The sequence below is a fragment of the Staurois parvus genome, unplaced genomic scaffold (assembly GCF_062004578.1).
Source record: "Staurois parvus isolate SC_StPar_1 unplaced genomic scaffold, SC_StPar_1.0 ptg000937l, whole genome shotgun sequence".
NCBI lineage: Eukaryota > Metazoa > Chordata > Amphibia > Anura > Ranidae > Staurois > Staurois parvus.
This window is the reverse complement of record NW_028318733.1, coordinates 981295-1004806: the sequence shown is the minus strand read 5'-3', so window position 1 is coordinate 1004806 and position 23512 is coordinate 981295. Positions and strand designations below refer to the sequence as shown.

The following is a 23512-nucleotide window of genomic DNA, read 5'->3' as shown; positions in this document are numbered from 1 at the left end:
CTTCTTCCAGATCTCATCTTTATCACGATAATGATGGAATTGAACAATGACATCTTTCGATTTTCTATTCCTACACTCTTGATATAATCTTCCTATTCTATACACCCCAACAATTTTATAGGGTTCTGCTGCAGATCTGTCCATTATTGTATCAAACATCTTCTCTATTGTTTCCTTCAAGTCTTCTCCTTGGGGAATCTCAGAAAACCTTGTATCTTTAAGTTGCTTTTTCTGTTCTTATTTTCCTTATCTTCTAATTTGTATAGCAGATTTCTTTGTTCTTTTTTCAATTCCACCATTTGTTTTTCAAGGTTCGGTAGCACTTGGGCGTGTTTATTTATTTTTCCTTCCGTCCCCTCCACTCTAGATAGCACCTGCCCCAAATCTATATGTAACTTCCCCATCTCTTGTGTTATAGATCTTTCCAAGCCTTTAAACATTTCTGCTATTTCTGATTTATTTGGCAGGTGTGAATCTTGATCTTCCATATTCTCCCCCGCTCAAGTTTTTTCAATATCTGCTTCTTCTAGATTTTGACTAGTAATAGACATTCCCAAGGATAATTTGGAGCTCTCGCCACTGTTGTTCTCTATCACACTCTTTCAATTGATCCAATTTACCTCTCAGGGGTCTGCTTGTCCTGTATATATTTCTTAATTGAACTAGATGGCGGGGCCTTTGACCCACCTGCCTTTAATCCTTTGTTCTTCATTTTGATATAGTTTCAATATCAAAAGGATTCAATAATCAACTCTTCCAACAAGTGTTCTCATTATTATCTTTCCTTCTCCTCTTCTCTTTTAACTCTTCCTTGTCTTCTTTCCTCCCCTCTCCCTCATTAGCCCCGTATAAGGACTTGACTCCTGCAAGCAACCCTCCCACCTTTATCCAACCAAGTTTTTTTCAGTCTTAATTTTTAAATTGTCATATATATATCACACTCTGCCACATTCACTCACCCTCTTAGCTCTCACTTCTGGGGGGAGTGACATCTGAAGAGTTCACCAACAGGGGGGGTTGTAAGAGATGGTCCCTCTGGTTCAGTAGACTTTCCAAGATAAAAATCTTGGATAATATCTTCTGTAGAAAGACAGACCCAGCAACCGCAGCAGTCCCAGATAGTATTCAGTCTATGGGGTGAGGGAGAGAGGAGAATTCAGAGCTGCATGTTTCCCTAAGACCGACTGGCAGCTCCCTCTCCCAATGCTCTTTTGCGGCCGGTCACGTGGATGCCCGGCATCCTATGGGCTTCAGCTATCCAGGGCCCTGTCAGATCCAGCCTGCTCCACCGCACCACCGGCACACCAGGAACGGACCGGGCTGTGGGACACCCCCCATGCCACCGACTGCAGGGGCAGGCGAGTCACCCTCTCTCCTTCTTGGCTATCTCCCCGTCATGCAGGCAGGCTGACGGAGTGCTGGGGGAGCCTGGTGATGGTAGATCTTACTTTGATCTCCTGTTCGGCGCCATGCTCAGGTTCCTCCCCCCTCCAATACTGCACTTTTGGAAGTAATGATCTGATCTATGGTTGGAGGGTGAGGAAACTAGGTTAAGCCTGTCCAGGCGGAGAAGAAAGTTAAGGTTTTGCTTTAAGTCCGTTATGGTTGGAGGATAGTTGGAGACCCACTTCTTCAATATGGCCCTTCTTGCTACCAAGAGACAGGTGGATATCCATGGTTTGTTTTTTCTGAGAGTTGATAGCTGGGAGGGAGCAAATCCTGTGCTGATTGTTCCATGTTGCCGAAAAGGAGAAGCAGCGGATCTCTGCTCAGTTGGAGAGTGGTGACAAAAGATATAAAGCTGATCACTTGCTTTCAGAAGACAGATATGGATGGGCAGAGCCAAAATCTGTGATGTAATGAAGGTTTGAGACAACCACAAAGTGGGCATGTGGACACAGCAGGATTGGCTTTTGAATGGAGACATATAGGCACGATGCAGGATCTTGAATTGTTCACGCCAAAACTCATTTGAATTAAAGGCACAGGTGGTGTTGAAACCTGATAATAAATGTTCTACTGTAAAGGCATTGTCAAAGTCCTTGTCCCAAGAGATCACTGAAGCGGAGGTTTCCAGGGGTTTCATGTAATGAAGATTTAATGGTCCATAGATGTTTGATATTTTATATTTTCAGTTTTGTACCAGTACATCTATTATCATTGTGCGAAATCTGGTAGACTTGAGTGTGAGCAACGGAGTTGACATAATTCCTCACTTGTAGAATACAAAGCAAATGATGGGAGGGCAAGTTGAAGATTTGCTGAATGTAATGAAGGGGCTTCAGAGAGCCAGTAGAAGTATCAAACAGGTGCTGAACAAGAGTGAGGTCATGTGTAACCCAGGTTTCATAAGCTGCATACAGTTGTGGAGGAGGGAAAGAGGGATTGTGATGAATAGGAAGAAAACGAGAGAGCCACGGAGAAACTCCTAACTTGCGTCTGACTTCCGTCCATGTGATGAGAGTGCCACGAATGAGTGAGTTATGTTTTAGATGGGATGGGAGTGAGTTTACATTTGAATGTAGAAGGGCCGTGAGATTAAATACACTGTAAAATTCAATAGCTTTCCCAACTTAGATATATTTGTTAATTTTACTCATATATCAAAAATATGCCTTCTTACTAGTGTTTATTAAGTTAGAGTTAATTGCAAGGTAATGAAACCATTTTACTTATTTTTTTGAGTGAAACCAACTTAAAATAATCAAGTTGCAACAAAGGACGCAGTGGCAATACTACACCAGTAGGAGGCAGATATGCATTAACTGTCCTTAAAGCCCAACTCTGGGCAAAAAGAAAGAAACTCCTATGCAGAGGAGCTTTGCTTGCACTGCAAGGGTTAACTGTTTTTGCAGGGGAGAAAAAAAGCTTAAACTCAGCTGATCCTCCGATACTGCAAATGGCACTCCCCCACGATCCAACAGTGGACTATTCCTGACATCCTCATGTCCTGCCGGTCTATGGGCTTGCTGACATCAGGACCAGTTTACTACTCAAGAATGCAAGATCATGGGGGGTGGAGTTGCATGAGCTGCAGGGATCAGTTTTGTACAGGGAGAATTGAAAGATCAGGTAAGTATATCTCCTTTCTCTCACCACTAGACACAAATGGGTAGTTAACCCTTGCAGTCCCACTGCAAGGTAATATTTGTTTTGCCTGGAGTTGGCTTTAAGTGATTGTAAAGTCTAAACAATTTTTCCTGCATTAAGGTGATACATGTTTAGGTAATATTATTGCCCCCTCACTCCCCTTATTACACTTGATCCAGCGCTATGTCTGTCTGTATAGTGGCTTTCTCTTCTGACTTTCAGGTCTAACAGGCATTGCTGAGGCAGCTGCTCCTGCTGTCATCAATCAAAGCCAGTGAAGAGAGATTGAGGTATTAGGTGGAGCCAGAGTCTGTCAATTGACACAGACAGCGGCTCAGGATTGCACCTGCAGGTGTACCACCATAGGAAGCGCACTTAGAACATGAGGAGCCATGAGCACCAAAAAAGGACAACTGGGGGAATTGCACACAGCAGAAAAGTATAAACCTTTGTTATTTTTTTAAATTGTGTTTACAATCACTTTAGTCCAGTGTTTCAGTATTGCTGCAAATGTATTAAAAATGCCCTAGCAGGCAGCCAGTTACAGTACATTTTCTCCTGCTGGCTCTTTTTTTCACAGTGCTGCCTTTCTAGTTCTTTTTGGTCCTTTAAGGAAGAGAAAGGGTTAGGCCTCTTGCACATGGGAGTGATATACACCTTGTGTTATACTGATCTCTAATCAGATGTACTGATGTCTATGACACAATGCACACTACTGACTAAACACTAATAAAGCAGCACTGAGTAAAGTGTGCAAGAAAAAAATATAAAGTACACTTAGTTTGTGTCTATACTCTGTACATACTCATTTACATGCACACAGGAATACAAGTGTATAGCCTATACAGCCTCAGAGCTTGAATTATTTGTCCTATCTCCAGCCACCTACAATTTCCTCCTCCCTACTTCCAATAGGACATGGGCTTATTAGTGACAGACAGTTGTCTGCACCAATGAGAAGCAGAGGTCCCAGCTAAGCTACAACAGTATGCCGGCAGAAGGCACGTGGACATCAGACTGGAAGGACATCCAGGAGAAAGAAGAGCTGCTGAAGAGGGTGTGAGAGGCATGGAGTGAGTACAGTGGGAAATATGGGCAATTGGACTTGAAGGATGGACAGGTCTGAGGTGTAGTGGAGGTGTCTGAGCAGTGTGAGCTGCAGAGAGGAAGCGCGCAGGAAAGTCCATGTGCTGTAATATGCCACTCCCCCTTGGTGTTCAGTGTCTGCTTCTCCTGAGAGCTGTGTGTGATCAGGAAGGTGGGGGCTGTGTGAGTTGGAGAGAGGCAGAGTGGGGGAAAAGCTGAGTTCTGTGACTGCCATCCCTCTTGGGATTTAGTATCATCTTTGGAGGTGAGTGTGTGGTGCACTGTGATCTGGAGAGAGGAAGTTTATGGGAAAAGCTAAGTTCTGTTCAATGTGTGCTTCCATATCTGTGTCCCTCTGCAGTCTGGGGGGGGGGGGGGGGCAATGTGCAGCAATCTCAGTGTGTGTTTTTTCTCTCTCTCATGCCCCAGTTTGGTAGATTTTTTTCCTCTCCTTTTTACTGCTATCACCAAGAGTAGAAGAATCTAAAACAGGAATAAAGGCAAAATGTTAGAATTGGAGACATAATTTCTGGTGATCCTGGTGGCTACCATGGATTTCACTTCACTTTCAGTGTTGGCTATGAAACAGAAATTAACCTGTTTGGGACCGCCCCACACACATATACGGCAACAGGGTGGCACGTGCAGGCTAAATCCCGTAAATGTACGTCGAGGGTGCAGGCGGGCAGGGGAGGTGCCCACGTGCTCCCCAGCGCCGCTGTCACTGTCTCCTCACACAGAGGGAGACAGCGCAGGTATCCGGCAGGCTCGATTGCCACCAGCTACCCGACAATCTTCACTATGAGAGGAGAACGGTGAGCTGCCTATGTAAACAAGGCAGCTCGCAGTTCTTTCGGTAAGGAGCGGAATGATCCCCGCCTTCCTGTCATCGGGAGACAGATCACTCTGCTCCATTGGACAGCCCAGCTCCCCTCACAGTTAGAACATGCCCAGGGATCTCACTAGTGTTAGCCCCTTCCCTCCCAGTGACACCAATACAGAAAAAGTGCTTTTTTTTAGCACTGATCTCTGTATTGGTGTCACTGGTTCCCAAAATGGTTCACAAGTGTGCGATGTGTCCACCCCAATGTCACAGTACTGCTAAAAATTGCTGATCGCCACTATTACTAGTAAAAATCAAATAAATTATAAAAACCATAAATCTTTCCCGTAGTCTGTAGACACTATAACTTTTGCGCAAACCGATCGATATATGTCTATTGGGATTTTTTTTTTACTAAAAACATGTAGCAGAATACATATCGGCCAAAATTGATGAAGAAAATTGACTTTTTTTTTCATTATTTTTATTGGCTATGTATTATAGCAGAAAGTAAAAAATATATTTTTTTCAAAATTGTCGCTGTTTTTGTTTATAGTGCAAAAAGTAAAAACCGCACAGGTGATCAAATACCACCAAAAGGAAGCTCTATTTGTGGGAAAAAAAGGACATCGATGTCACATGACCGTGCAATTGTCAGTTAAAGTAGCGCAGTGCCGTATCGCAAAAAATGGCCTGGTCAAGAAGGGGGCAAATCCTTCTGGGGCTAAAGTGGTTAATAGGAAATCTCTTGAGTTGGACAGGGATGACAGAAAACTAATGGGTTTTAATAACTGCCCTTACTTTATCAAAAAATTTTTTGCCTTCAGATTTTCTCACATTGCTAATTATATATTGTACTTAATTGTAACTTAAATACTGAAATTTGCACTTACAATTGTAATTGTCAAAATGGCAGTAAAAACTTGGCTGTGTCAGTAAATTGTGGGTGTCTTATCAGTAAATTTATTTTGGTAGGTTGGCAACACTGTAGATGGAGTGTGGACACTGATCATCTGGGGCCTGGGGGGTGCAGATGCTGACTACCAGCAAGGAGGATGGGGGTGTGGCCACCAACCAGCAAGGGGAGGGGTGCATGCGGCCATGGACTGGCAAGAAAAGGACGCAGCCAACAAGCACTATTTGGGGGAGCAGTCACTGATTGCCAGGGGCTTGGCGTCTGACCACCAGGAGCACATTGTGCTCTACAATCACTCTGCTCTATGAATGCTTGTATGGTGGCTATCTTCAAACCTATTGTGGGGGGGGGGGGGGCACTGGATGAAAAGACACTTGACCACAAAGGACAAGGGGCACAGACACAGCTTTTATTACAGTTATTTATGACCATTTTTCCTGTACTCTATTCTTTCAGTCAACAACGATCCATTCCACAGAGGAAGATTTTACCTTGTGTAATGGTAATCCTTGATCCATATTTACCGACTGGACAGTCTCTGCCATTGTGAGTATTTTCTGGGGTATACAATCACTGACCACATGGGTGAGTGGATGCAGATACTGCCCACCACGAAGGGGGGGTGCTACAGGGCACAAAAGCCTGTGTTCAGGATGGAGGCCGTAAATATAAACTCTGCATTACAAACCACTGAACTCTGGATGCTGCCTTAAACCATTGAACTTATCCTAACCACTTAACTTAAAATTGAATGTTTCATTTAATATTTTATTGTAGTATTTTTTTTTCAATGCTTGCTGTAGTTTCCTATGCTTATAAAGAATGCACATACGGTATCAAAGACTGTGTCTGCCTGTAATCTACTACACTAGGTTGTAAGGGGGAACTTATTTTTAAGTAAGGAATTTTGTCCTTTTCAGAAGAATTGCTCACAGCAGCTGCCTGAGATCTCTTCCTTGAACAGACTCTTTGTCAAAGTGGGCTTCAGTACACCGGAGGTAAGATGCCAATAGCTAGTAATATTTTAATGGATTTTCCTGCAATAGGTCTAACTAGAACTTTGCCTTTCAAACTTCTGAGCTCTGGTTCACAAAACTACTGAACTATACATGTAGAATTCTGTAGTTTGTAAGGCAGAGTTCAGTAGTTGGTAAGTAAATTTAGGAGTTAAGCAGTTTTGTGTTGGCTTACAAACCAATGATCTCTGAATGCAGAGTTTAGTAGTTTGTAAGGAAGAAAAGTTTACCTTACAAACCACTGAACTTCACAGGTAAAGGTGAGGGAAAAGCTGGGGGAACCACAGAGAGAGGGAGGACAAGGATCTGCTTGCTGGGGCACTGGAGAATTTGGGAGAAACTTATTCAAATATTAGGGCAAAAGAGATTTTTTTTTTTGTTTTGTTTTTGTGTTGTAGGTGTTTGCAGAGTTCAATAGAATAGCCACCACAAATCTGCAGAATAACTTTTTTGATGCCCTGGATCGATACACACCACGCTTTGTCACAATCTTCAAGTCCAAGAAAGGAAGTGTTGGAGAGACATTGTCCATGTTTGTGCAGCAAATTAATTCAGAGGTGAGTCTACTGCAACCCTCTTTTTGTTTGTTCTCAACTTACAAAACCTTTCATGATTCACTTTGTTGTAATATACAGAAATATGTAAGATACCATAAATGTACAACCTGTAACCTCTACTACTATCCCTTTTGGCCTATGTTGTTACCTGTATTGATTTCAATATTTTAAAGTGGTCTTGAGAAGTTGTGATCCAATGATGTTAAAACATCGAAGCTATGGGTGTAATTTAAATAACTTCAAGCAGTAACTTTCCTGAACTGTCAAATAGTGTGATATTTGCTTCATAAACATGTAGGTTTACATTTTATGCAATATTAAACTGAACTTTTGATAATTTACTTCTAGAAACCTGATGTGACAGCAATGCACACCCTTGTGCTCTGAGGCCTCCCTGTTCTACTTGGTGATGACCCCAGTACATTCTACATCACCTGCTTCGTAAGTTATCATAGTTGCACCTTGGCAGTTGTGGGGGGATTTGCTTTGTATTCCTTAGAAATACAGATTAATACTTATTATATCACTAGTACAGTGGTGGGCATGGCAGTTTATAAAATGTAATCCCTTAGTGAGGGAGGGTAAAACAAATGTTAATGCCTGAACACAATTTTGCAACTTAGACGTGTTAGTAGAACTGTATCATTGCAACTACTTTGTGTATCCAGATGGATTATACCCTTTTTTGCATGTGTATACAGCTATCTAACTTAAAGTGATATGTCCTTGTGTGTTTTTCTGTTTAAATATAACAAACGTGTTATACTTACCACCTTTTGTGCAGTTGGTTTTGCACAGAGCAGCCCAGACCCTCCTATTCTCGGGTCCCCTGCTAGCACTCCTGGCCCCTCACTCCTGCTGAGTGCCCCTACAGCCAGCAGCTGTATGGGGCAATTGTGCCAAGGCTGTGTGTGTCTATTTAGACACAGAGCTGCGGTTTGGCCCCACCTCCTCTCTCTCCTCATTGGCTCACTGACTTTGAATGCAATGGGAGGTAATGGTGCCCCACTGCTGTCTCAATTAATGAGGACCTGCTGCACACAGAAGGTGCTTTATCCTAATGCATAGAATGCATTAAAATAAAAACCGTTTAAAAAAATGCTTTAAAGGAAGAAACCTTCCAAAAATAGATTGACTTTGACCCTTACCTTGAAGCTAAAACTAACCATATACAACACAGTGACAAATAATCATGTTTGTTTTTGTATAGCCTTCTGACAGCGATGAGGTCTGGGCACGTTTACCTGTTGGACTGATGACTGTCATTGATGAAAGTAAGCCTGCTTCTCCAAATCATCTCCACCTTGACCCAGTGTCTATTGCCATCATAGCCGAGGGAGGTACTGTAATGGAGGATCTCCAGAACCTACCTCAAGCACTCTTTGCCTCTTCTTTGGACTTGTATATGCTTTACACTTGGAATACCCTAAAGCCATGAAAAACACTTTTATATTCATTCAAAGAGGTATGCTTGGCATGTGGGAGAACAAACTCCCACCAAAACTGCAAAGTCTGAAGAATTTCCTGTTGTGTTAGAATGTTTGTTTTTTGTTTTGTTTTGTTTTTCTGCATGCCTGTGACCTGTTTTCAGTAGACTAAAGTTAGCTGACGTCACAGAGCTCAGAAACCTTAGTGTGCTGTTTTAAAATTTATTGTAATAGATGTTCAAGCTGGCCAACTGCATCAAAATGATCTGTCTTTGGCCCTTGCATACCAAATCACCAAAATAGAAAATATGTGGTTGTACAGAACCAATACAGGCTAACATAATTTCATGTAAAATGGCATGGAGGAAAACTACTATTAAAATGGTTGTAAACTTCAGACATGAAATATGAACAAAGTATATTCCTCTATAGTGTGTACTTGTCTCCATTAAAAGCAATGAGTATAATTTCATTTCTGCTGCTTCATTTCTCCATATCGGCATGAATCACTTCTGACAAGTTTTTTTTTTTCCTGACACCAAGAGAAAAAAGGTGACTGGAGGGCCCTCTAGCAGATTGACAGCCTCAGCTCTGTTCCTGTGAAGGAGGTGTCTCATCCCACCAAACAGTTCTTAGAGCTCTCCTCACTGAATTTCTGCAGAATTTCATTTCAGCTCTCCACCCTCTGTTTTCTGAACTCTCGGACAAGCTTTATAAATACAGCACTTTAAATGGCTGTAGTGAAGACTGCAGATTAACAGGTATAACTTGTGTAGTAGGATGTTTCATCTCTGTATCACCTAAGGCCAGTCACTTCACTAGGTATATATGGAAGGGTTACAACCACTTTAATTGTATGAAAAGATATATTTAAATAGGCAGTCATGGAAAACTCTAGATATTTTGTCAGGTTTTAAACCAATCATCAACGTTTGTTATTATGGCTGTTGCTTACTTTAACAGTTTGTGTAAGTAATATGTAAATTCTCTACAAGGGCAATAAACAGCTCTGTATGTGCCCTGTTACACAGCTGTTTACACAGCTATAGATTCTATACTGTAATGACGGTACAGCAACATAGTGTGACTGTGATGGAGTGGTGGGCAATCTAGAGCTAACACACTGGCTGGGAGGGACACCAACTGACATCAATAGTGACACTAATACAGTGATCAGACAATAATGTACACTGTATTAATGACACTGACCGGGGGGGGGGGGGTTATCTGTGAAGTGTAATGTGTGTCCTATGTGCTGCTGTTTAGTTGTGAGGGAGAAGAAACACGACCTCTGTTCACAGCACAGTGATCTGGCTGTGTCTGTGTAAACGTGATTTGAAAGAGACGGTCAGCAGGTTTCAGCCACAATCATTGGCTGAAACCTGTTGATTGATGTGTACTGCATCCAATCACAGCATGGGTAGGCAGGGGGTGCCAAACCCAGAAACAGGCCCATGCCATACAGTTAGATAGTCTGGCCTGCCTGCACTGCTTGTCTGCAGTATTGGGCAGATGCAAGATGTTAATGTAAAATGGATGTTTGGATAAAACTAAAATAAAACAAGTAACGCTTACTTGGTTTTTTTAAGGCAATCGGTTTGCATGGTTTTAACAAGTAAATCGGATTGCTGTTCAAGTAACCACAACTCAATATTCAGAGTTGCAGAAAATATCACATTAGTTAGCCCAACCTAAATAAATGTGTCATTTGGAATACATTACACAGTAAACTTAACTTAAAATGATTTTGTTATTTTAAATGGCAAATCCGAGTATTCCATACTAAGTTAAGAGTTCACCTAACGTAAAATTTTAAAGTACTATTCACTATTTTTTGTTAGTTGTGTATACTAAAGTGTAAATTTACCAAACTCAATAAGCATTTGTAAGAAGAAAATACAATTCTTATTCTAGTTTACTTGGTTTTTTTGAGGCAATCGGTTTGCATGCTTTTTTTAAGTAAGGTTTACTAATTGGATTTTACAGTGTAGATGGACCATAGCGGACTCGAGATGATAGTTGGAGTATCTGGAGGCTTGGGTAAGCCAGTCCAGGCATATATGTAGCAGGCAAGAAAGATTATAAATTTGTATGTTGAGAAGACTGGATCCCCCCCCTCACTCCGTGGAAAAAACAGTTTATGTAATGCGATGAGTGGGCATCTACCCCTCCATAGAAATTTGGGTATCGCCTGGTTTAGTCTCATTTTATCACTATGCCTCAAAAGGAGAGGTATAGTTTGAAGTGGATATAAGAGTTTCGGGAAGCTCACTATCTTAAAAACGTGACATACCCAAAAGTGATAGCGGTAGATCCTTCCACATCTCCAATTCTCATATAATTTTATTAATTGTTGGTGTATAGTTGAGTGCGTATAGAGACGAGACGAGTTTTCCTATTTTAATGCCCAGGTATGTGATGTGACTAGTAGCAGTTTGAATAGTGGGTTTTGGGTCCACCCGGGAGGGCGAGCGTGGTACAACGCTCTTAGAACAATTTATGCGGAGTCCTGAATAGAGGAGGAAGTCGGAAAATGTGTCCTGAATATATGGCAGATCTAAGGACGGATTTGAGGTAAAAATTAATATGTCATCTGCGAATAGGGAGATTTGCAGTTCTTGTTGACCAATTGAGATTCCACGAAGGTCAGAGTGAAACAATAGAAAGTGTGCTAAAGGTTTTAGGGCTAGATTAAAGAGTCAGGGGATAGGGGACACCCCTGTCTGGTGCCCTTGTGGAGTCGTATGGGATTGGATATACGGCCTGCAGCTATAATGTAAGCTATTGGTGTTGAATACATTGCTTGGATCAAGTGCATAAATGGGCCCACAAAACCAAATTTCTGTAAGGTTAAGAACAGCCAGGTGAAATTAACACTGTCAAAAGCCTTTTTGGCATCTAAAGAAATGATCGCTGTATCCTGGAGTGAGTTATATTTAGCCTGATTCAGGAGTAAACCACCCTGTACGAAACCTGCTTGCAAAGGGTGAATAAGAGGAGGTAAAATAGCGGCTAATCGATTTGCAATAAATTTAGATAGAAGTTTTGCATCTAGGTTTAAAAGTATTGGGCAATATGATCCAGGGTCAGTGGGGTCCTTATCTTATTTTGCTATAAATTTGATATAGGCTTGGAACCCAGAGGGGAGATAGTCCCCTCCCTCCTGAATTGTTTGAAATACTGTCTGTAGAGTGGGGGTGAGGGTTTTGGCCATGAGTTTGTAGAACTATTCTGTGTATCCATCAGGCCCAGGGGCTTTGCCATTTGTTAGAGATTGAATAGCCAAGAGAATGTCAGATTGAGATATCGGGGCATTCAAGGATTGAAGTGTGATAGGGTCTATTTGCGGGAGGGTAATATGTTCCAGAAAAGAGTTGTCACGGGTTACATCTATAGGATCTGAATTGTACAGATTTGTGAAGAAATTTTCCAATATGGAAATGATTTCCTCTGGCGAGTTTTTTAATGGGCCCTGGGAATCCTTTAGAGTTGCGAAGTGGGTAGGGATGAAAGGTTTTCTGCATAAACGTGCTAGCAATTTACCTGTCTTGTTTCCAAATTTATGATAATATAAATCAAGATAAGATTGATATAAAGATTCTTGGGCTCCTGCCCAGATATCAAATTGGTGTTTAGCGTCCGCCCATGCCTTCCTGTTTTCGTGTGAGTTAAGATCTGCCAAATCTTCAAATCTTTGCGTCTGTTGCTCGCCTCTGTGTATTTATGAAGGAGGTTGTTTTTATATGTGGAAGTATAAGCGATAATTCTGCCATGCAGCACCGCCTTACCCGTTTCCCAAAACAAATTTTGGATTAGATAGGTGAGCTGCGTTTGTATCGCAGAACTCAAGCCAGGTGTCATGCAACACCCGAAATAAGTCTTGGTTATTTGCTAGGAATGGTGGGAAACGCCATGTCCGTGTGTGTTGACTAGGTTGTAGATAGTTTAGGGTTATGGAAATCGGAGAATGATCTGAAATAGCAATGTCATGTATAGTGGAGTCTGCAATGTGGTGTAGCAGAGTGGGGTTGGAGAAGAAGTAGTCAATTCTAGATAAAGTGTGATGAACTGGGGAAAAAAAGGTAAAATACTTACCTTCTGGGTGTAAAGATCATCTTTGTGCGGTATGGGCCTGGCGAACTTGACTCTATCTTTCAAGCTTGGCTGGTGTGATGATGATGTCTGAGGTAGTAGGGGTTCTCCGGGTAAGTAGAAAAGAGCAGACAGAAGGAAGAAGAAAGGACACTTCAAAAGCCCAATGGGGGCTATTGAGTAAACTAAAAATGCAGTAAACCATAATAGCAATCTGAACTTCACATTTTTCTGCATATTACCTCTAAACTTCGACCAGTGTAACCGGAATTGATAGGAGGTGAACCTGCATCAGGGAGTTGAATTTATGGGATCAGCGAAGTGGGGATCTCTGATTTTTACAATAGCAACCTGGTGGGGGAAGGACCAGCAATCCCAAATATCAGCAACGTTATGGTGGACAAAGCATAGTAATGAACAGGACAGAGACATACATTCATGACTAAAGTTCATGGATCTTAAAGATCCTTTAAAATCATGACCGCAACAACAATAAGGCATAATACAGGACATCAAAACGGTAAAAATAAATTCTTGTCTGAGAGTGTTGCCATCCCCACTCTGGGTAAGTCGCAAAAAGCCGTTTGAGGACATAAGACCTGAAGATGAGACAGACAGGTCAGTAGGTAATAAGAAATTGGTTAACACTATTAAGCGCTGGCCCAATCAGGGCGGTCGTAGCTTAGCAGAAGAAAAGTTGACGCATTGTCGTTTAGGTGGGTCCTTACGAGGACTATGTTGGTCTCTTGGGCCTGGGTCTCGGATTGCATGTTGGGAATTTGGAGGGCCCATGATATCGAACAGATTGGAATAAAGGCATTGGAGGGCTTCCTCCAGGTGAATGAATTACTTAGAATCCCCTGTAGGCCTGGTAAATCATAGTGTGGCAGGGTATGCTAGGGTAAATTTGACCCCTTTTTGGTATAACGTGGCACAAATTTGTGTAATGCTTTTCATTTACGGGATGCGTCTTGTAAGTAGTCAGCAAATAATAACAGTTTATGGCCCTCTAACTGTAGGAAGCGAGAGTTGCAAAATGAATTTAGGATGGCCACGCGGTCGTTTGAGGGCGCCCCTAGGCGGTGCACTCTTTCAACTTGACAAGGTGAAGGGATGCCAAGTGCAGTGGGAATGCGCATAGAGCATATTTCAGAGAGGGTGCCTGAGTTGTAGGATTCTGGGAGGCCTACGACATGCAGATTGTTCCTGCGCGCATAATTTTCTAGGTCGACGATTGTTTCCAGAATACTTTGCTGCGTGCATTTGGAATGTAAAGTGCCCGCTTGCATAGCTTGGAACTCATCTTTTAATCTGAAAGGCGCTGTTCCGCTTCAGTTATACGTTTAGCGTTATATCCCAGATCTCTTCTAAGCTACTCTATTCCCAATGAACAACCAAACGAGAAAGAGCCACCCAATATGACACCTATAAATATGTCATATTAATATCTCCATCGCACTCATAATTAGTGTGGATTTATAAACCCAATATATACCTAACAAAAAATAGCAGTATGACAGATGCAGTACTGCTTAAACAAAAGTGGTTACTTCAAAATCCAAGCGGACTAATATTGTCATTCAAAAAACTTTATTCGATCACATGGATCATATAGAGGTTAGACATAGATATGGTAAACAAGTAATAATAAAATCACTTAAAAACATTCGGCATCTCCAAATAGAGTAGTTGTACGGCAGTTTGAGGATCCACATAAGGCAATAGAGTTCCTAACCACTAGATCAAAGAATTTTCCATATTTTCCATAGAAAATCAGCATAGGGAGATCATTCTTCAGAAACCATTATGGTAATAATCACAATAAGTAGAATGACTTCCTAAAATGGAAAAACCAAAAAAGATTCCCAATGAAACTCTGGCCATGCAGCGGGTCCGGAGCCGGGTGGAGCTGGCAACAAGTACCGATCCATGCAGGGAGGATCGGGTGAGGATCCGGGGTCACTCTCGTGCCGATTAGTGAGCGTCCCGGGTGCAGGGAGCCGGCTTCCTATGCGGGCGTGTCCGGAGCCGCGGGTCCCACTCCTAATGCATGCAGCGCTGGAACCGGAAGTTCGTGATACCCCTTTAAAGGGGAGAAACCCATCAATAAAGATCAATTGCGAACAATATTACCTCTCTGCATGGAATAATGCATATGCTCCATATACAAAATAACAAAGCTTGGTCATTCACAGATCTTGAAGGAAGTGTGCTCTATGTTATATGTTATGGCTCTGCCACATACAAGATCACCATTGATGGGAGATATGATTGAAGTCCCATCCAGGGCAGGGTACTACAGGCCGTGTATACCCCTCTTACACTCGCTTGACAATCAGGTATATCATAACAAGGACAGAAATAAACAACCCCAGTCACTGCATAAATAAACTCATGTAGTCCAGAGGAGGATAATAATATTGGTAGCTGACAGCTGTATGGAAATAATGGCTTCACCTCTCAGCAGCACTTGATTTCAGGGCACTATCCAGGGGAGAACATAAGCCAAAAACACCTCCCTCATACATGGGTAGATGACATGCTTGTCTGGGACCCATCCATAGGAGCTTCTTGATGTAATTGGTGATAGAAAATCCCCCAAGTATGGTGAGAACAAGGGTATAAAGATGGTTTTTGATGCAGTAAGGCCAGCCCTTTGAAAGTACGATGCTCATTAGTATAGTTGTCTCTTGAGAAATTTGGAGAGATGTTTCTAGATAAAAAGAGACAGAGTACAGCGCAGACAGTCCTTTAAATATACATCGGCAGATTAACAGAGGGATTTCTTTTAGCAAGATCAGAGCATCAGGAAAGCATCTAGGGCAAACCCATTTGGTGCAAAACAAGGTCAGGATAAGGCAGTCCTTTGAATAGCAAAGCAACAATGAGGCAATCCCTTTAAATGTATATTATTCATCAATGGAGAATTCTCTTCCAAGGTTGGCAGATTAGTATTTGAAAAAGCAAAATAAAGCAATGACAATGAGGCAGTCCCTTTGGGTGCATATCAAATAGACCAACAAAAGAGGTTCCTTTTTCAAGGGTAGTGAAGTTGGAGCATCAAAAGAAGCATTTTAGGTTAAGTAATGGTACTTATCATGCTGTAAAGTTCCATTAAAGTTCCTATACCCACACAGGTGTCAGATCTGTCATTGCAGCCACTGCTTCCTAACTGACATGAATAGGACTGCCTGCACAGGGATGCTCAGAACACCTGTGGATCCCAGTGCTGGTAAACATGGACCTCCATGGGCATATGCCCCATTGAATGAGACCTTAGTAGGAATTTAGCAGGAATTTTTGTAACTTATGTTGTGTTTATGTGTGCTGATAAGGATTTTCTTTGTTTTGGTGAAAATAGAGATTTGAAAAACATTTGCACAACTATTGTAAAGCCTAAAAAAATCTGCAGCACCTTCTTTTTATTCTATTGGTCATGTGCTTTTTGAAAATATATGGTTTGGGGGTCTTTTACAAACTCTGAAGCTGTAAGTGAAAAATTAAAACCTCCAGATTTTTTGAGAAATTTGGTTATTTACATTTTTGCGTATGTTTGATTTTCATCATATTGCAAAAAAGGTGCAATTTAAAATTTACAAATATTTGTTATTTATTAACTCAACACAGGTTAAGCTTTTATATTTAGTAGGAAATTAGCAGGAATTTTGTAAAATTTACTGTTTATATCTGCTAATAATGATTTTAGTGTACTTTTAGCAAAAATATTGTTTTAATAAACATTTGCACAAATAAAATTCAGTAGCAACTTTTTTTTATTCATGTCATGTGATATTCAGGTCATGTGCTTTTAGAAAATATATGGTTTGGGGGGTCTTTTACAAACTCTGAAAGCTGTAAGGGAAAAATAAAAAAGCAATGGAAAAATTACAAAAATGGCCCGGGTTTAAATGGGGAGTGTAGGGCCTTGCAGAGAAAGGGTTAAAGATAGATAATTTTCAAAATGCATAAGACCCACGAAATACAGTATGTATTGGTAAACATTTGGAATATTGGTATTAAATCTTGTATCAAATATATTTCTTAAGTGAGGCAGACTATTTCTAAAGGCACATTTTTCATTACATATTAAAATTTATCATATACTTGATTATTTGGTGTGTTGTTTTGTTATTGAAAAAGCATGTCAAAGTGCCCGGTCATTTCCGGTGCGACTTGCCATGCGATTTGCAATGTGAGTTTCAAATCGCATGACAATAGTCCGCAATTAAAGAGGTCATATCAGTGTGATTCCGACTTTGTCGGAGCCGCACAGATTTCTAGAGTAGTGCATGCACTACTTCAAATGCGACTTGCATAGACATCCATGTCTTGCAAGCCGCAGATGTCTTGCAAGTCACATCTCAAGTCGGAATCCAACTTTGAAATCATGTGATTTCTCTGGAAGTCGCACAATTTCAAAGTCGGATTGGTGTGACCGGGGATGAAGAGTCTATACAGAGGCTACAATTCATGCTATGCGCAAATATATTGGTGATAGGCTGAAGAAGCTCACACACAAATAGTTTGTAGTAGCAGGTGGGTAGTAATTTTTTACCTAATTGTTTAATTAAGCCTATTGAGTCACTTCTTTTCAATATGCTTTATTCTGATTGGACTAGATCACACCTAAAGCCCTATTGATTAGGCACTTGTTTTTCTATAATGCTCCCTACAGCTTCCCATTACAAATTTTATCTATCAGGAATGTTGGTGCACTTTACACAGCTTTAGGCTACCCCCCCCCCACCTGCTCAGCAGCACTCTATAGTCCTGTCCACTGGCTGTCCTATTAAGTCAGCCAACTGACTGTCCCACCAAGTCTGCCCACTGGCCGTCTCACCGGGTCCTTCAGTGTACCCACTTTTTATTTTAACACTCCTGAAACTTAATATATGAAAATGAAAAGTGTATTCCAAGTCTTCAGTACATTCAATATTTAAGGGTAATGAAATTGATTTTGGCCAAAAAGCTTCCCAGCACCACAAGGTTGACTCTTTTGAACAGGAACCCACACTAACACTAACTGCACTACCTTTGCACTACTGGACTGTTGCACAGAAATGAAGGCTAATTGTACAAGGCACCCTGCTCTGCTCTAACTGTCCTCTCACCCAATGGCATGCTGGCACTTGTAGTCCCCACAACCTGCACATTTTTTCATCCCATCACCAAACTGGTGTCCCTTCAGCTCCAGACCTAGCTTCTTGGGGCTCCTCCACCCCTCATTGAGCTGACTAACAAAAAAGTGCCTACTGCTGCTGGGTGCAGCATGAAGGATAAGGGGCCTTGATAACCTCCTGTCCAGGGCCCTGTAGAGTGGAAGAACACCTTATGGCACTCTGCTAGTTCTGTCACTGTTCACCCCTCTCTAGGTGAGACTGTCAATGGAGGTTCTAGACTTTGCAAGGCCTTTAACGTCTCTGTTCTCATGCATTTGTGATGTGATAGTGGCCTGGAGGGGAAAGTGACAGTGGAACTGCGAGACCCCAGGGAGCAACCTCCTAATTTGCCTTATTAGAGTGCCACCTCTAAATAGGAAATGGGATGCAGGGGATACTGATGGATAGGACATAGTGACTGTAAGTGAAGCAATGCAGGGTAGCCAGTGTGTTGAAGTATACAGCATGTAGTTGAAGGGGAGTAGAGGATGCAGATGAAAGGGGGACAGGCGACGTAAATGATGGAGTGCAGGGGATGTACTCTAGGCAGGGAGATGGATGAGACAGGAGTCGGAAAATATTTTATACTTCAGGAAACATGAAGCCATCTCTCCTTTGGTTTGGTGGTCTGTACAATAGAAAAACTGTTCTATGAAGAGCACATGATGCTTATTGTATTAGCGTAAATAAAATAAAGTTCAGGGCCTGTATTTTCCATTTTAAACATTTATGTAAACCAACTGGTTGATACTGGAGAGTTTCGCTTAATTTGGGATTGGATTTTCACCTGGTGATCGTGCCAGTAACACACTTCCTGTTTGAGGGTGACAACTCTCATTCACCCCTCCTCCCATGTGCTGGCATAGCGTACTCACGCAGGGGTGGAGGGTGGGAATAATATTTTTTCCCATCAGAGTGCCCCCTCACACTGGTTGTCCCCATCAGAGTGCGCCCTTGCTTTCATTATTAATCTAGGGGGGCACTCTGATATAGGAAACTAATGTAAAGAGGAACCTCAATGCTGGCAAATACCAATTCATTGTCGCCATCAGAGTGCCCCCTTACACGTAGGATTAATGAACACTACAACGCAACACACCTACCATGTGTTACAGTGCAGCAGGTGCATTGTGTTGCCATTCATATGCATTGCATCCCAAATGCACCTCCTGACTGCAATGTGCTCAACTGCAATGCATGCTACTGGAATACCATCCATTGCGGTGTTTAAAAAAACAGTGCAAGAATTGCCCAGTTGAGTGAGTTAATCGCACAGAAGCCACTACGAGAAGCTCAGGAGGCGGCAATGGCTATGGCTGGAAAGGATGAAATATACTGTTCCATCCCCCTCCAGGGCTCAGTGCAGAACAGAAGAGGAGGACACTTCATGTCATTGGTGATTGCTGTACAGAATGACCAGCCTCTTGGTCCATATCCGGACCACAGTCTGCTATTTGTGGTGCCCTGCTATACAGCAAAAACTATCTAGAAGTCTAGGTATGAGTCTGCCTGGAAGTGAGTCAATGAGGTCATTTCAGGTTAAACTGGGAGGCTGTACAGGTCAGGGCTTATAGAGCCCTCCCACAATTCTAGGAACTGCTGGAACTTTCTAGAAGAAGGGCGGAGGAGAGCAGGGAGCCTAGATGTGCATGTTTGAAGGAATCTGGCCGATACCCAGGCAGCATGCCTGGCATGGTGGATAAGACAACCCTTAAATGTGGGAGAGCCTAATCAGCAGGGGAGTTGGAGTCGGGTGGAAGATGGGGTGAGGAAGGTGCTGCTGGTGTGGAGCCCGGGAGGTGCCCCACAGGTGAGGGGGCCTGTCTACAGGCTGAAGCTGGTCAGAAGCACCTCCACTGTTCCACAGTCTACTTGGGAGAGCAGCCTGTCAGCAGGGAAGGAGACATCCCTGTGTAAGGAGAGGAAAGCATCTACAATCCAATAAGCTACAGGAACAGGACAATGTGAATACTTCTACACCCCCTGGGCCAAAGAAAGGAGAGGGCAGTCAGGTGCAATATCCAACTAGTTCTCCCTGAGACTACTTCATTTGTAGATCTTGGAATCCCTTTCTCAGAGTCAGTCTATATACAGCTAGGTGGATGAGGAGAGTTTCATCTGGAGTCTGAGGAGGTTCAGCAAAGTGCTACTTACAAAGACAGTGTGCTGATTTTTGTCCTTTTTGCTAAGAAGTTTTTCTCTAAAGTTGTACAGTTCCATTGAGCATCCCACATACCCTTACACAGCATCCAAGTTGTCAACCCCTAAGAAAACAACAAAAAATAAGCTCAAGGATTGTTTTAGTGACTTTGGATGAAAGTGTGGAAAATGCGTGTTACCTGGCTGTGCAGAACTTAGGGGGGGCCCAAAAACTCAGTGGCCCTTGAGAGGGCTGCACAACATAAGCTAAGAAAATGATAAAGCAGAATTATTAAAAATAATGTAAACTAAGAGGCATTAGTAAACAGTAATATATTGCAAGGAAGATATAGGCTCTTATTCTAAGCTGGTAACCAATATTTTCAAGTGGTAGTGGCTCCAGTGGCAAATCTAGGCCGCTTGCTATTACTTTAGATAAGTCTCAGAAATTTAGTGGGAACTGCAGAATGAGTGATTCAGAGCTGCACATGGCACAGAAAAATAGAAAATACCAGCTTCCAATCACAACAAGCAAAATTTGATGGACCACCCAGTCTTTTTCTGCCGTCACTTTTATATGTAATTCACTTTAGATCTCGAAGTGAAGATTAGAGTTTTGAGACTTCATATATGATATTATGAGGATCCCATGCCCTCTTACCTGGTGTAACCCCTTGACGCTGACGTAACACAAATATGTGGTCTAACAGAACTGGGCTTTTTTCCGTGGGGACGCATATTTGTGTACTTGTATTTGTGCTGGCGCACTCCCAGCACAAAGACCGTGGTGTCACTGAGAGCACCGGGTCCCGTTCTAACGATTGGGACCCAGGACTCCCAATTCCAGGTCACATGATCGCTGTGATAGCCTCTGATTGGCTATCACAGTGATCAGTCACTACAGCCCGGCCCCTTGTTTTTTTCTCTCTCTACGATTGGAGGAGAGAGATACATTGTATCTCTCTAACTCCTGGTATAGAGGGGGAAAAATGTTTGTAAAAAAAAAAAAAAGCTAAATAAATATTTAAAACATTTAAAAAAAATACCTAGATCAAGGTTTGATCTAGTTCACTGCCAGGGTTAGTGTTTGGGTCAATGTCAGGGTCAAAGGTCAAGGTCAAAAGGGCAGGGTCAAAGGTCAGGATTTATAAAAACATCTGGTATCAGTATCAGTTAGTGTTAGTGTCAGTGTGTTTTAGGTATAAAAAAAAAAAAGACAAACAAAATGAGCACTATTGTTTCTGGGTTGTACTACAGGTGCAAACAACATATAACATACACATATATGGTATCGCTACAATCATCAAGAGCTGGAGAATTTATTTTGGGTTATTTTTTGGTGGTAGGTTATGGTAGTAACAAGAAACACAGATAAATAAAAAAAAAATGTTTTTTTTTTTTTCACTATTTTGGGCCAGTTTTCCTTTGATAATAAAAAAAATCAGGAGATATCCATTACCATTTACCACCAAATAAAAGCCCAATTTGTCCTGAAAAAAAACAAGGTCCTGGAAAAAAACAAATGGATGTACGAAGTGGTGATGATATGTACAGTTTTACTAACATATGTCAACGTTGCAAAATTGTGCTTAGGCATTTAGATTTGTTTTACCCTTAGGCATGAAGGGGTTAAGATGTACAATGTCCTAATTACCTGTTACTAGCTGCAGCTGAGAGTTAATGTGTATGTTATATTAAAATATTTCCTGGTGCTATGTAATAATTGATTTTGTTCTTATTTTAACAGACCAGTTCCAGATGTACATATTTGCCAGCACACCACGAATCTCAATATGGTTCAAGAAGGTTTTTATTCCCTTCAATAAAGATCACATCACAAAGATGTTTCCAGTCTCAGCTGTTAGTTGCTACAGTACCCTCTATTGATGAGCCATACTTCCAGGAATGTGTGAGACGTTCCAGTTCCAGATCCAAGACCATAGGACAGATAACGATTATATATTTCTATTGTACCATTTTAGTATTCTTGTAAATGTTCTTTTTCATATTTTTATAAATGTTCCTTTTTTGTTATGGTTTTGTAAATGTTCTTTTCATGTTTTGTTAAATGTTCAACCTAATAAAAAAAATAACTACTTGTAAGATGTAACACATGTATTGATTTTATTAAATTATTTTAACCACTTGCCCTCCTGAGGATTTACCCGCCTTCCTGACCAGGCCAATTTTTGGGTTACGGCGCTGCGTTACTTTAACTGACAATTGTGCTGTCATGCTATGCTGCACCCAAATGAAATTTATGTCCTTTTTCCCATGAATTGAGCTTTCTTTTGGTTGTGTATGATCGTTTGTGCGTTTTTTATTTTTTGCGCTAGAAAAAAAAGAACGACAATTTTGAGAAAGAAATTATATTTTTGACTTTTTGCTATAAAACATGTCCAGTAAAAGATTTAAAAAATCAAATGTTGTCATAAATGTAGGCCAAAATGTATTCTGCTACGTCTTTGCTAAAAAAAATCCCAATATGTGTAAATTAATTGGTTACTTGAAAGTTATAGCATCTACAAATGGCAGTATGGATACTGGAATGTTTTTTTCTACTAGTAATGGCAGCGATCAGTGACTTATGGCGAGACTGCAAGACTGCGGTGGACATTCTAACACTGGGGGAACTGACATCCCCAATCACATCAGTACAGTGATCAGTGCTAAAAAATGCACTGACACTGTACAAATGACACTGGGTAGGAAAGGGATAACATGAGGGGTGATCAAAGGGTTAATCGTGTGCTGGGAGTTTTTTTACTAGGGGGTGGTGTGTTGGTTCTTCACTGTAAGCACACTGCTCTGGATGGCTGTGCTGTGCACAGGCATCCAGAGCAGTGTGCCCGAGCTGACAGGGAGGAGGACTGTTAGTAAACAAAGCAGTCCTCCAACCCATCGGAGATGCTTAGTAATCACTGGGCGCCGGCGGGTAATCACCGTCCGGGACCCGGTGATTAACAGCCATGAATGGCGGTGTGGGTAGGGTGCGTTCCCCCTACCCGGAAATGCAAAATGTTGTATATATAGGTGATTTTGCACACCTGTGCTGCCCTGTAGCACTATTTCTGCTATAGGGCGGTTGGGAATCGGTTAATACATTTTTTTATTTAGATCAGTTTTGTCTTAATGCACTATTCAGTGAATTGCGGTCAATTTTCAGGATAATGGTAAAATATAGGCCAGAAAAGCTGAACTAGAAAT

At 41.7% G+C, this 23512-nt stretch overlaps 1 protein-coding gene and 1 long non-coding RNA gene across 4 annotated transcripts in view; one reads left to right on the top strand and one right to left on the bottom strand.

Moving 5' to 3' along the window:
• The window catches only part of SMTNL1 (smoothelin like 1), a 525456-nt gene that overhangs the window by 346607 nt on the left and 155337 nt on the right, over nt 1-23512 (bottom strand). The window lies entirely within an intron of this gene.
• LOC149441900 (uncharacterized) lies at nt 3998-9387 on the top strand. 2 transcript variants are annotated; one of them, XR_016307276.1, is made up of 6 exons: nt 3998-4163; nt 6372-6461; nt 6836-6913; nt 7330-7488; nt 7837-7929; nt 8699-9387. It is a non-coding gene; the product is annotated as an uncharacterized LOC149441900 (long non-coding RNA). The 2 variants fall into 2 exon arrangements; XR_016307277.1 differs by lacking the exon at nt 3998-4163 and adding an exon at nt 4339-4441.